At 37.4% G+C, this 15,418-nt stretch overlaps 1 protein-coding gene across 11 annotated transcripts in view; it reads left to right on the forward strand.

Annotated features, from left to right (window-relative positions):
* The first annotated feature begins 8,612 nt into the window (after positions 1-8,612).
* Positions 8,613-15,418, forward strand: part of LOC306833806 (band 4.1-like protein 1) — a 40,908-nt gene continuing 34,102 nt past the window's right edge. For 8 of the 11 annotated variants that reach the window (XM_079359341.1, XM_079359350.1, XM_079359344.1 and 5 more), the window contains exon 1: positions 8,613-9,041. The gene's annotated coding sequence lies outside the window, so the exon portion shown is untranslated. The remainder of the gene's footprint in view (positions 9,042-15,418) is intronic. The other 3 variants (XM_079359351.1, XM_079359342.1, XM_079359343.1) reach the window with 1 other exon arrangement.

Below are 15,418 nucleotides of genomic sequence, written 5' to 3' on the forward strand. Positions count from 1 at the left end.
TTATATACTATATACTGTTCCCTTATTCTTCCACACTTAACATATTGTGTGGAGATCTGGGGAATGCATATAAAAGTAATCTTGACCCACTGTTCAAAATTCAAAAGAAGGCAATAAGAACAATCCATGTAGTTGGATACCGTGAACACACAAATCCATTATTCCTCAAATCCAAAACGATGAAATTTGCGGACCTATACAAGATGGCTCAAATGATGTTTAAAATCTCAAAAAAGTCGCTGCCTGAAAGTATACAAAATATGTTCTTCAAACGAGAAGTCAAGTACAACCTGAGAGGTCAAAAGAGTTTTGATAAACAGTTCTCCAGAACGACCATGAAAAGCATGTGTGCCACGAGACGTGGTGTAGAACTGTGGAATAATCTAGATGAAAACATCAGACTTTGCAAAAACCTGGCACATTTTAAAAAGGTTTACAAAGAGTTTATTTTTTTCAAATATGAACAAAACGAGTAAAACATGAATCATGAGTCTAGATACTGCTAGAATCTATGGTAAAATTTTGGTATCTCTCTTCCTACTTTAAGAATTTGTACATTCAAAAAAGACAAGATGTGTGTTATTATGGACCTATCAAAGGTCTAAGAAAGACTTGGTAAATGTTTTTGTATTTCTGATTTTCATTTTCTAAAACTTGAACGATCATAAATGATCAAATAGGTGTTATTAAGGACCTATCAAAGGATTAATTGATGGTAAAAAATGTTGTATTCCTCTCTTCTTTATAATTTAAATGATCACTAGTTAATTGTCACAAACTACTCTTTCATGTTTGATAAGTCAGGGGTAGGGGTTACATAAGTTCTGGGAACTTCACCCTACTCCTTTTGAGAGCATTTTTCTCCCTGTTTCTTTTATTACCTGTGAGTAAATCTGTTCTATTATTTTGTCTGCTGCTCAAATGAACTAATAAACTAAACTAAACTAAACTAAGAAGGTAACAGTAGTGCAACTGAAAAATGAAATTCCTACGGATTTTAAACAATGAGTCCCCTGTTGATAACATTTGAGAATGGTTGTTACTGTTACTGCAGAAAACAGTGACTTGAATGTTTTTTTTTAATTGTTTAAATGAACTTCAAAATATACAGCATCATGTGTGAGCAATTTGTCCAACTGGGAATTACTTCCGAAATACACCAGGAATTTGAAGTTTGATAAGTTCAAGTTTCCTACTTTGAGAAGATGTAATGAATGCCCAGGGGCAGGGATTGGTTGAATTCTTTACTATTAAGGACAATCATATGAAGCAAAGATTTCAAAACACCATAGATTTAAAGCAGAGTCAGGATTAGAGAGTTAAATCTCTCCTCAAGGAGAAGCGGAACATGTAAACACTGGTTGTATCAGGTATGGAATGTGTTGAGCGTTCCTATCTGAGCCATCATTCATACTCCCTGATCTTAACATTTAACTGTTGCCTTATGACAGTCAATTAAGCATTAAGAGAATTAAATGAAGTGTCTCACTGCACGTTAAGGCGGGTTCACACGGCAGGATTTTGAAATTGTCGGCCGATTTCCCAAACTTTAGAGTTTGGCGATAAATAATCAGAGGTTTTACAGTTTTGGTCGTACAGTGTGTGGTGTGCGGCCACACGGCAACATCAACACACAATCAAAACCAAAACAATCCAACATGTTGAATATCCCCGATTTGAGATCGGAGCGGTCCCGACAGTCTTCCGACCAGACGAGAGCAGTCTTAACACACCACACACGGCAGGATGATCTTATAAGATTATTTTATGATGATCAGGGCGTCCTTGAGATTATCGGAAGGGGAGAATCGGGGCCAAAATCGGCGTAATTATCCTGCCGTGTGAACCAGGCTTTAGCCTGCAGTAAGCATCAAGCTTAAAAATGCTAATTTATAAAGCAGAGCTTCTAAAGCACCGCACATGTTTAGGTAGTTAGATTATGATGGCTTTTCAAGTTTGAGAACATCAGAACGTTCAAGTGTTTATTAAGACTCCTTTATACAATGTAATTTTTAGATGATATTTGTATATTAGTTTTGCTGTGATTATTTATCTTTATAGATTAATCTCAAAACGTCTCACCACTTATGGAGAGCTGTGGAGAGCTCTCAGTAAATTTGCACATGACGACCAACTGACAAATCTTACATTTCTAGTGTAGTATTCATCAAAATTCAATCAACAGAAAATAAAATTCAAAATGGCCTCCTTTAGAAACTCTGTAGGTGTGTCATTGTCTTCCGTAGAAAGTTAACGGAACATATAGACTCAAAGCGCTTTTACACTGCAGGTCACACCTATCCATTCACACATTCACACAGTGATGGCATCAACATTTTTTGGACAGTTATGTGCATGTGTTACATTTTTATTATTAGATTTATTTCTAAAAACATTACTATATGCAAATCAATGTGGAAATAGTAGATCCTATCACAGAGTAAATCACAAGTTGTAAATGATCATATACCACAAGTGAGGATATCCTGAAGAGTAATATTTACCATCTTACATTGGAAACATGTATACTTGATTGGGTAAAGAGATGAAATGTTCACACTTGTATAAATCCGGCAGCTTTGGATGATACATTACATTCTCATTTACTTGTAAAGACTTGTCTGTCAGAGCCCTATTTCATGATGTGCCCACAGGGAATGAAACATGTAGTGTATCAGTGCATGCTGTGGCACAACACCTGCTAAAGGTACGTGTAATTATGTCTGAAAGATACCTTGAAAAGTTTGATTGCATGAATTAAGGTTTTGTTGGCCTTTGGGCTAGATAAATAGATCTGTTCAACAACTCAATTTTAACATCTTGTTTTGGATGCCTGACACAGAATGCATTTTTTATCATTTCACTTCAGCAGGAACAATTACAATCTCTGTTTACTCCATTTTGTGGCACAGATTCTTGGACGGTTTCACAATTTTTATCTAAGAATGTTAACAGCTATTGTGGGTAAGGAAGAGAAGAGTAGCAAAAAGAAATGAGGTGATCCAGGCAAGGACTTTTTTCTTTTACATAGTACACTTCACTTTTTTACAGTACTTTTACATTTACTTTTTAATCAGGCACTTTGACTGTTTGATATTTGTGCCTTTCAAGTTCATGATTTAGATGAATGTCAAAGTTGACGCTTCATGAATGCAAATGGCTTATGTGAAATAAGGAATACATTATATAACAATTGGTGCATGGAAATAGTCTTTGGTGATCAGTTTATCTGGTGTTTTATTAGAATTCAAAATAGTATACTAAAGCAATGACTAATGTTGTTTGAGGATTTATGCTGCAATTAGATGTAACAGGATTTCGCAATAAATCAGTTCCTAACCTGATGTCAGGACTTTTGACTTGATTTGATTGATTTAAACACATACCTACATTTTCTCTCCTAGCTAAAAAAAACAAAGTACAAAACCATAAATCATTTTGTCAGCTTTCGTATTTTGCACTTGAGTCAGACACAAACAGGACCTGGTATATTGCTATTAATCATGCCTTAAGTGCAAAAAATTACATTGGAGACAACACACAAATTTGAATTAACATATCATGCTGACATTGTGTCATTAGTGTTCAAAAACAGAACCACTGGATGAGGATCAAGTATAGGTAATTATAATGTCAAGTTTGAGGAAAGACCATAGTGGAAATGCAGAAAACATCTCAGGACTTCTTTAGCTGTGCTCACAGGATATTCAGGGTCTCTTTCCCAACTGTCATTGATTGAAAGGAGGAGTTGCAGCCTTGACAGTTCACCAGGAGGTTACAGCTTTGACACCTAGATGCAGACAGCTTCAGGTGCTTTTGAGATGACAATTAATCAAAAGTTCGAATACCTGGAAAAACCTACTTTAAATGTGGGAAGAACATATACAACCCATTCAAGCTTAAAAGCCAAGGCGGAAATCAGAACCTTCTTTAGTTAAGCCACTTACCAGTGCTTATTCACAAAAACGAGTCAAGTACACAAAGAAATTAAAAATGTTCCCTTCTCTCCTCGCTAATGGTACTATGCTGAAATAAACATGTTGATGTAACAGTCACACACTCATACAGGTCTTAGCTCTCTGTCTTTTTGCTTGAAATCATAATAAGCTTATGAAATATGATGATGTGATTTCAGTTACTGTTTTCTTCTACAATTTTCTTGGCATTATGAACCCACACAGTAAAACACTCAACACCTGACATCAATAACATCTGCAAGGGCTTAGAGCCCAGGTTGTACGGTGTTTGGATCCTTTACTTATTAGCCTTCAAAGACCTACCTATGCCATTGTTTCCTTCTTGTTTTACTTTTGAGATAATGTATACAATTCCCATTTCATTTTTTGTTGTGATTTCAATGTGAATTTGATGATCCTTTTGTCAGACATATTTATAGGGTTTCTGACATTTTAGCCTATCCTCTCCTTCAAGGAACGAATTAAGAATGCCTCTCATCTTATAAGTAATTGAGTGGAGAAAAGAAAACATACAAACATGTTTTTTTAAAAAGTTTCATTTAGAAAGGGTGGCAAACACACACTAAGTAGATGAGAAGTGTCGTGAGCTCTGCTCGGATTGACTGTGTCCTCTTTTTTTAGACCAGCTAAGTTTTCACAAGTCATTTATCTCATATTGTTTTCAAGAAATGCCACTGCTCCTTCTACTTTTTTTCAGTGCATTGCCAAAGACATTAATCTTAATCCCAGTTTCTAAGTCTCTGAACTGTTCTAAGGTTAACATAAAGACATTGGAATTCCTTTTTCCCCTCTTTAGGTTCATCCATCAAAATGTCACAGGAATTGCAGATGCTTGATCACATTGAGTCTTAGAACAACTTATTTCGAAGTAATAGATCCAGGTTTCTGAACTCATGGAGATACTTAAGGATAGACTAGAAACATGATATGGTGCCATATACTGTATTGTTCAATGTGAATTCAAATGCACATACATCAGCACAACACTTCACCAAATGAGAGCCACATACTGGATCTATTTCATGACCGCAACTTCATCAGTTACTATACAGTATATGTTATCCATAACCGCATAATTAAGGCTTTAAGTGCACGTAAGCTGTCATTTAGGAAGAAAGACAAGAACTTTTTTTATGATTTTAACTGCTTTTATTTTTTTTTATATATATAATTTTAGTTGCTATCTGTATGTTGTGAGTGTAACTTTTGCAGGACTCCCTTAAAAAGGAGGATTTTAACCTCAATGGTACTTTTCCTGGACAAATAAAGGTTAAATAAATAAAAAAAATGCTTGGTTTATAATTGGTGTTTAATACTGTGGTGATGTTTTTCTTCAATGTGGAAGAAAGGGCTAATAGGAGCAAAGCCAGCAAGAAGCAGAAATACAGAAGTTGTCCAAGCAAGCAGGAGCACCCCATGAGGGCTTTTCACACTTACAACCTGCACTGTTAGTGTTCTTACAACCTACACTGTTAGTGTTCTCGTAAATATCAAAGGAGGGATTAGATTTATCTCTGTTCAAAGCTGAGTTATTTTTATGGCAGGATTTAGGCTATTATTCTATTATTCTCAGTGGCACATGTAACCTACAAGACTCAAGCTGACTTAAAAGATTAAGCATTTCCAACATTTTTTTTCTCTGACAATTCAAACCTTCATTATTATAAGCTGAGTCTAGTTTGAGTAAAGCCATAATGTAGTCCAGTATTTTCTCTTTGTGAAACATTTAAAGTTATTCAACTCAAGTTTCTAAAAAAACATTTTACTTGATGGTGGCACCTATGGCGATAAGGGAAAATTGCAGCTAAGGCATGTTTGTTTATTGTCCTCTTGATTCACACACTCTCTCTCACACAAACACACACAGACACACATACTACAAACCACCATCACCACAACAACTGATCAGGACTGTTTCATTACCACATCCACATATTTTCATAAGCTAAAATCTTAAATTACTGACTGTCTGTCCCGCGTCCTTCTCTGAGTCAATGTGACATATGCTTGGGGTTCAAAGGTCCGCTTGCTAAATGGCACATACTGATGAAGAGAATTGTACTGCCATTTTTGAAGACACTGAGGATCACTTGGAAGAAGATCCAAGATATACCTCTGGTTATATAGAAGCGGAAGTAGCCTTAAGTGTCAAAGTCATTTTTACAGACTGTATTTACATCAGTCATGCATCATACAATGGTAGTTACCAAGCATATGGTCTCAATATGTAGAGTGGTTTCAACTTGAAAGTTTCACTTTCAGGTATAGTAACATACTTTTACTGTTTCAGCAGCAGTACTTGTTATCTTTCTCTAGATCTGCCCCCACCAGAATCCACTAGAATGTGGTCTTGTCGGTGATCGCCATTATGGCTTGCCCCTTGCGCTGTAGATGTCAAAAACAAAAGATAGCCTCATGATCTCAGTCAAAATCAGATAAGCCACAATGATACACGTTGCAGACAGCTTAATTTCCAATCACAATTTCTGATCAATATTTGACCATTGGCACAAAATTTGCACAAGGTAAATCACAAGGAAAATTCAAGACTATCTTTAGTGATTTTGTCAAGTTACAAATTGTATATATATATATATATATATATATATATAGTACTATACTAGAGTATATATTTAAATAACACCTATAACTCACAGTGTCCTCCCAAACCACCTGTTGTCTTAAATCTTCAAGAAGAGAGAGTTCAAAGAAATGCACATGAAAGGCATGCAAATATTCTTGACAAAAACATTTGCTGATTTAAAAAAACTTTCTCAGTACATGCATTGAAATCACAATGTTAGGCCAAAAGAAATCAAATGAAATATAATAGTCAGAGGAAATTAAGAAATGTTAACAGTTAAGTCAAACTTGTAAAAATGAAAACTTTATGATGTTTTGATGTGCTGCATGCATTGTTTGTGTGTTTGGTTACCTGGACGCATAGCCCCTTTTCTTTATGGCAACTTAGCAGGGGTTTTAGCCATAGAATAAGAACACTTTAAAATTCCTGCAGAAAAATTCCTCCAGAATTCCATACTTGTTGCTTCAGCTTTCTCATACTTGTCCAGTATTACTCTGCACACCTACACTGAAGCTGGGCCTTGAATCTGGCCATAAATGTGTGTTTAGTGTCTGTTAATCCAGACACTAAAGACATTTAAATTGGACTGATACAAAAGATACAAAAACGTCAACACCACATTCCCCTAACACATGATTTACATTTGCTGCATGTTCAATGGCTAATCCCCCCCCCAATCCTGTCTCCTTCTTAGCATCTTCATGACTTTTTGAATAATTAGTAGTTCAATAAATAATGTAATCAAAACTTTTATTTAATTTGCCACCAACTATGTTCTTATATGTTATTACTTAGTTTATTATGCAGGTGCAAAGCAAAAGCTTCAGTTTACTGATTGGTACGGTGTAAAGGTAAATGAAGGTAAATGACGCCACCATGTGGAGAAATATCTGCAGAAAAACTTAAATTCCTTTAACAGCTGTGAACGAGTGTGAAACGAGTGCTCTAAACAATAATGTCATGTGTCTTGTTCATTAAGGGTCGATATATACAAATCTTATATGACATATAGTTCAGGTTTCAAATCTTACCCATATGACAGTGAAGTGATGTCGTTGCTCTTGGTTTGCATATCCTAGAATTTAAGGAGGGCCCCTGAAGCATGACTGGCATTGATTTCCATGCATGCATATTTGCATTTGAATACTCGTGCATGAAAGCCAAAGAGGGCGTTCATAAAAGAAGGTTCCTATGACTCACCATGCAATACATCACCCACTTAGCCTTCTTCAATGAACACAGTGCTCTATATAGAGGAAACAATATGTTATGTTTTCCTTAACGCAGTGGGTTAAAGACAGGCTTTTACATGTCTCTGAATAAAATTAAATGAAAGTAATTATGTCTGGAGCTTGTTAGAAATGTAAGTCTAATGTATATAAGTTGGCTATAAGGAGTCAACCAGCAATACAAAAATATTATAACCTATGTCCGATAACAATATGTATACAAATGTTTATGAATGAATCCCAGTTGTAATTAGACCAGCGTTTATCACTTCAGGCCTACTATCTGCTTGTGTCAACATCTTGGCCTACCAATATGTCTTTCAGTTAGTTTAATGCAAAGCCAAGTGCATTGATTTGTAATTACTGAGGTCTAATGCACATTGCATTTAGAATTGTTTGTAACTGACAGGTCCCATGATGACATTTGAGGGCGCTCTGACACAGAAAGAATGATAAAAGCTTTGAATAGCACTACAGGTGCCTACCAGTCTTCAGTTTGACATTTGTGCAGGGAATTAAAATGAGAAATAGCCTATTGAATACTCCAGAATACTCCAACAACTCCAGTTTATTCATAAGAAACCTGTGCGCCACAGTTTAAATAAACATCCCCAAACAGTTAAGCCAAACATCCTAATAGGCTATACTAAAATGAAACACAGCCTAATGTAGTCTTATCTAGCCTAATACATGACATGAAATTGAAAGAGATGATGAAGTAGGCTACTTGTTTGGAAGAAGGAACTTAAACTTGTCATTTTTTTTATCAGTAAAAAAACGCAAGACAGGTTAATAGACTATGCATAATACAATTTGTAGAACTGTGTTGATTGGGTTTTAAATCGTGCTTGAACAGTGTATATGCTTTAGACCATCTTAGGTCGAGTAACCAACAGTTCACCATGCGCTGCTTTACTGCTGGGAATGGGAGCCGAGAATCAATGAAGCAAGTGGCGTCAAGAGGCGCTGTGTGTCACACGCGGAGAGGTCCTCACACATCACGCACGACGTTAGGAGTTTCCTCGCTTCCATCGTGAAAACGCCCCTCTCCTCCAGCTCTTTTCCGACCGTAACCATCCCTGCCGGCTGGTATCTGTCTGCTGTCCCCGCCTGCAGGACTTCGTTTCCAGCGGCTGAGCTAACGAGCTCCGGGGCGGCGGCGGCGGCGGCGGCGGCGTCCGTCTTCCAGTCTCCTGCGATCTCAATGATCAGAATCAGGACTGAAGCTTGATACCCGACCTGACAGGACAGGTATGCGTTTTATTTTTTGTCTGTGATGACAGCGGAACAGGTGCATGCTGCATTCGCCGGTTGTAATGAAATGACATTGTAGAGGGACGAAAGCGTCTGTAGCCGGCGTCAAGCATTACACAAACCCGAGCTCTGCATGCTCTTTGTGCTTCAAGTGTCATGGAGGGATGGAGAGGGTGTAGCCACACAGCTTTAATCCGACCAATATGGTCGTCAGTCTGGTTTAATAAACTGAACAGAATCAGGGCATCCTTATTCATGCACACGAAGGCCCTGTAGGCAGAGTGTCAGGTGCGCCTTTCTTATCATTATTCAATCACATAGGCCCAGTTCTGTACACATCCATCCCTCCTACAATTGTTCAGTGCTATTCCTGTCAATGTGTGTGAGATTGTGATTTCTTGATGTAGAGCTATAGGCTAACAGCTGATGCTCGAGATAATGAGCTAATTGAAACGGAGTGTATTGTCGCGGGTGTGGCAGAGGGGGCAGGCGTGGGTGCCTCCGCTACAGAAGGTCTCCTGAACGTGTGAAATGCACTGAGACAAAGTGGGCTATTACACTGACAATGCTCTCCTTAACACACCAGTTATCTCAATGCATAGCTATAACAAACAAATCAATCAATCAATCAATCGATCTGTATTTGTATAGCTATAGCACCATGAGCACATCAATAAGCAACATCTAAGTTACAATGGCAAAGAAACACATCCTTTAAGAGGCTGAAACTTGAACACAAGCAGACTTTGTGTTGAACAGCCATCTTCCGAAACTGGAATGAGAGGAGGAATAGGACAGAGACAAGAAAGCAAAACAATAACATTTCTTTAGAATATCTTGAATTTAAAATCAATTGGATGAAAAAGTCGATGGGTGTGGGAAATGTTAAAATAGCTGCTTAACACACTTCAAAAAGTAATACTTACAGACTTAATAGATGTGAAAATACTGTCAGTCAATCATCAGTCCATTGTATTGCTATAGAACCACATCATTGTAAAAGATATTCAAGGCACTTTGCACTCTATGCTATATTATTCAGCTATAACCAACATTTATCCAGCAATTCGAAGAATAAACCAGACTAATTTGTAGACAGTCACCTGTTGATAAAGTGGGAGAAACAGAGAACAGGAAGAGATAGGATACAACTATAATGTAATAGATTAAAATAAGACAGCCCCTGCAGTAAATGGACATAAGCTTGCAAACAAAGTGCAAGAAAAGTCTCCATAATTGCACTATTCAGCAAGTTTTATTTCCAACACCTACAGACAAGTTAGACAGTAAGAGTTACCATTAGCAGCACTGCAGCCTTCTGTTCATCCTCTTCCCACGCACACTGTCATTCCTCCTTTAATTTCAGCCACACCACAGGCTACAGTAACTCACAGACGCTGAATTTGCGAAGCACAGAGGGTAATTAGACCTTAAAATGTCCATCTGTCCGTCTGTTGTGTTGTTCTTCCATCATGCATCCTTTGGCCTCTTTTTCCTCGATTTCACCTGCTCCACTTTCGGCATCCCATGGTGCAAGCCTGTGCAGCAAGGTGTTCTTCTCCCAAATCCCATGCTCATTCATATTAAAGAGAAAGCCTCTTTGTGTGGATGCATTATGTGTTAAACACATTAAAAGAAACAAAATGGAATACCTGTTTACTAGGCTGTTGTCAAGGTGATCCAAGGAGTCTCACTGCAGGAGATACTGTAATTGAATTACATGCTACATTTCCCAGAGTAATTTGTTTTTATATATGACATCTTAGATGTAATAGGAATTCAAGACAACTAAAACAGGGAGGGACTGGCAAGGTTACATGGCTGATGGAGACAGTGATTCCATTATTTCCTATAGTCGATGTTCAATGTCTTCAATGCAATGTAAAGGTTAGGTCACATTTTTTTGAGCTGCATGCAGGATGTACTTTTGCACATATGTATTTCTGTGTGCATTCAATGTGCATGCATGTTAAAGGTAACTTATACACCGCTCTCCCACAAATCCTATTTTTAAGTTATCTTCTTATTGATTTGTAATAGTTCATTGAAGCGGGGCCAGTGGTCTGTTCAGAGCCAAAATGGAACTCTTATCCAGATAAAATGATATCACAAAAAAAGTTACACAAACTTTCAAAGATGTTATGAAGATAATAGTATCTGTCAGTTATTTGCCTTACCATCACAAATGTGTGGTGTGATGAGACATTTATAAGTTTAGCTGTCTTCTCTAAAGTCCTGTAAGAGTTTGACAGTTTGAAAAATGAATGTGTTTATTCTGCAGCGATTTGATGGCAAAAAGTAAGCCTGAAAATAGTTTCAGTTTAAATACACGTTGTTCAAGTATTTTGTAAGTTTGGTAGGTTACCCTTAACTTCCTCCAAAAGGTGAAATGAAGACTTTATTAACATAAATAACATGTAATTACAGTCAAATGATTATACTGACACAATCGAGCCAACCATTTTTACTTTGAAAACATATTGTAAAAGACGTTTATTCAAATCATCTGACTAGATTTGTGGACAATTAATTATCCTATTATAATCTGTCTCATACGCATATATCAGAGATCTACATCATGTACTTTTTTGCCACCAACTTGTCTCCACGTTGTCTGAACACTTCTACATGAGCTGTCTCAGTCTTCACTACGCCACCACAGAACAGTTTACTTCCTCTTTTATCTTACATGTGAGTAAACTAGCAAAGAATCCCCATGGCTATTTTTCTCTTCTCTTTATCTTATTTTGATGGGCTTGACAGATGATGTTCGGCAAGAGTTCCCATGGAAACTGCATTTTAAACAGCCACGCCTAGTGTCTCTGTGTTAACGATCGTTTATGACAACATACTCCCTTTTTGGTCAGATAGAAAACAACTTGAACTGTGCTGCAGGCTCAGGGTGGTGCCTGTCGTTTTCCTGTCATTGTAGTGACAAGTGATAACATGTTTTGTTTAATCTATTTAACTCAGCAAGTAAATATCCATAAAATCCATAGAGGAGAATAAAGAGAAGCATGCCAAATATGTTTAAACTGTAGAAATGAGAAAAAGATGCTTGTCTATGCTTTAATTAAGTGTGACTGCTGTGATAATGTGCTGTATAATTGGGGTGTTTTAGGGCTTTTTGTTCCTGGATAAATTACAATCAATGAATTTGTTTATCCAGGTAATTCATTATTATATTAATAAAAAATAACAGCACAAGGACTAATATTTCAAAATGAGAAACCAGGATAGTGTTCACATTTTTTGGGGAATCTTATACAATCAGTAGTTTACTATTACTGTCTCTGTCCAGCTGAAGCCATGATGATAACCAGGCTGCTTGGGGTGAATGACAAATATTGATACAGCAATATATTGTCAGTGTGACTTGTGTTATACAATTATGGGGCCAAATATCAATCAAAATTTTAACTCTTCTGGAATTTAAGAAGTGGGTTTTATCAGAGTCAGATAAAACCCGAAAAAGGTCCCTGCCAATTTCACTTACAGCATCACAACTTCATGACTCCAAATGTGGTGTCAATTACATTAAATTGAAACTTAATTGACCAAAAAAGGAGCTGACAGCAGAAAAAAAGAAGAAGACTGTGGGTTAAAGTCAGACAGCAGTGACGATGTAATATGTGACAAGAGCAAAAGATTAACTGCAAATTGTAGTGATACATAACTCCTTTATCAATTTCTCAGGGCATTTTTATATTCTTTAGTTAATCAGACAACATCATGTATAATTGTATGATTGTCTTGCAATATATAAATTATTGCGAAATCATTGTATTGTGAGTTTATCTTTAATATTGGCCACAAATCATGTTGGCCCGTAACCTGACATGTTGGCCAGGTGTAGCACTTTTCATTAGGCTTGCAACCAGCCTGAGCTCCAGCTCTCATCCTGTCGTTAGGTTGCCTGAAAATTAGGCTGAGATTTGAAGCATGGCGCCGACTGCTGATGAACCTCTGGATACCCCAGACATAACAGATGAGTGACGTCACTCAGGTTTCAATCATTAATATTTACAGTGTGTCATGGTTATGTCAAATCATATTGTGTTGCACCGTACCAAAATCGGACCCCTGTTAAACATCTTATAGTGGACAGAAGAGTAACACAACTTCTGTAACATTAAACATTCAGGGAAATTTTGTTTTTGTTGTTGTTGTTTGAGTTGTGTTATTTATTTGCACTGTTGACATTTTTATAGAAAGAAAAAGATGTATCCAGCTCCTTTGCTCTGTCTCAGTGAATACCCACAGCATGTTCAACAATCTGCACAATGTTTGCCTGTGAGTGAATCGACAGTGTATCAACATGTCTCCCAATCATTGTCATCCAAACAACTGTCTGTGTACAGTGCTGTTTCTTTAAAAAAAATCTTGCTTGTGAACAAAAAAAAAAAGTTGGTTGGCAGTCTGATAATTTCAATTACGTTTGAGTGATTCAAACTGCTTTTTGAACTATAATGTGATGGGCGTCATGCAAAATTCTGGGGGGATAAGGTGGTCCAAATGGCTGTTAATTAGGCCATTTTCTGCAATTTGAAACATGTATACTTTTTTTGCTGTTTATCAAACCACTTCCATAATGTGGATGACTTAATCTAACACAGTACAGTGCTCTGACAAATTCCCAGGTAGCATATTTTTTCTTTAAACATTCTGAGAATGTAAATAAGAATGTTTACATATTGTTCTCAGTGGGAAGTTTTCTTTAAATTTCAAGAATGTTCTCGGATTACGCCACCTCAGCTGACTCCTCTCGATGTGGAGTAATCGCTCTTAACTCCGAACTCCTCCCTGGTGACCAAGCTCCTCACCCTATCTCTAAGGTTGCGCCCAGTCACCCTATGGAGGAAGCTCATTTCAGCCGCTTGTTCTTGTTCTTTCGGTCATGACCCAAAGCTCATGACCATAGGTGAGGGTAGGAATGGAAATTGACTGATAAATCGAGATTTTTGCAGCGATTGCATGACGCTGCACCGATCCGCCTATCAATCTCACGTTCCATCCTCTCCCGCACTTTTCATTAATAATATTCCCAGGTAGAGTGTTTCATGTAACCATGGCTCTTTACACTGATTTGTTTAGACACCCGAGGATTAGCATTAGCATGCCCATCTTCCATCTCTCCAGTCTTACTTTGAGACTGAAATGTGCTGCCTTTTCTGATCCCAAGCAATGATGAAGGTAATAGTGAATGTTTTTATGACAAGTCAGAAAAAGAGGAACTTGGTGCTTTAGATGTTGGTGGTTAGAAGCTGTGCTAACCCCTATAATTTCCCCTGCTGTGATACAGACTACTCCCTCAGAGAGTTCTTGTAGGTCTATTCAGGTAGCACCACCCCCCTGGGCTATCTCTCTCTCGGGGAGGATGAACTTGCAGCATCATTGGTTTGTAAGGCGCGTCATTTATCTCTGTTGTGGTGTGACATGATTTGCAGCAGACTTAACAGTCCTGCTACGCAATCTGCCTCCAGGACTGCTGAGTGCCAAAGGTTGGAAAATGTGTGTGTGTGATTTCCTCTCAACAAGGACATCTTACCACTCCCATTTCCCCCCCAACTCCCACCTTCTGGTTCCAGGTTTCTCAGAGCCAGCCTTTGCTCAAGATTGATAGACTAGCTGTGTGCGCCATTAGAAAGAAAGCAGTGATTACAAAGTCAGAATCTGGAGGTAGCTGCATGATAAAATCGCAAGGCTCATTGAGGAATATTTAGTGATTGGATACAGTGGGGGACTTCTGAAGATATTAGTGGATACAGTTATTTAGCACACTGCATGCAAGAATGTGAATGTAAAGCCTTTTAATGACAGAAGCTGCATGTGACATTTATTGCACAGAATTGCACATCAATTTAAGCAAGTAATTGTTGGAATCGTCATAGTTTGGAAAAACGATTCTACATCACTTTAATTTAAATTTAAATCAGTTTACAGGTAGACACACATTGTAACCAGTATTGTGCGCCAACATTCACGAAAATGTTGATATTTACATTAAACGACTAATAATTCTGGTGCCAACTAGTGATGGGTGAGTGATGAATTGTTTAGTCATCCACTCTTGGACATCCCCTTTAAAGTCAGCAGAAACAATGTATCATTTAAAAGTAAACCAGCCCTGCCATGGTTTTATTTTTCCTTTTATGTGTCATTACACAGCTTAATACCTACAGCAAGCATGAACTTTCTATGATATCAATGCACATTATACATGCTCATGTTTAGCGGGTATTATGTTCACCACAGTCATACTTATAGTTAAGCTTGTTAGCATGTTAAACAGTTGTAACACATAATAAAAAAGAAAATGTAAGCTTATGGGAATGTGTAATTCTCACAGTCATAAAGCAAAGGATTTGACAAAT

The sequence above is a fragment of the Symphodus melops genome (assembly GCF_947650265.1).
Source record: "Symphodus melops genome assembly, chromosome: 13".
Lineage (NCBI taxonomy): Eukaryota > Metazoa > Chordata > Actinopteri > Labriformes > Labridae > Symphodus > Symphodus melops.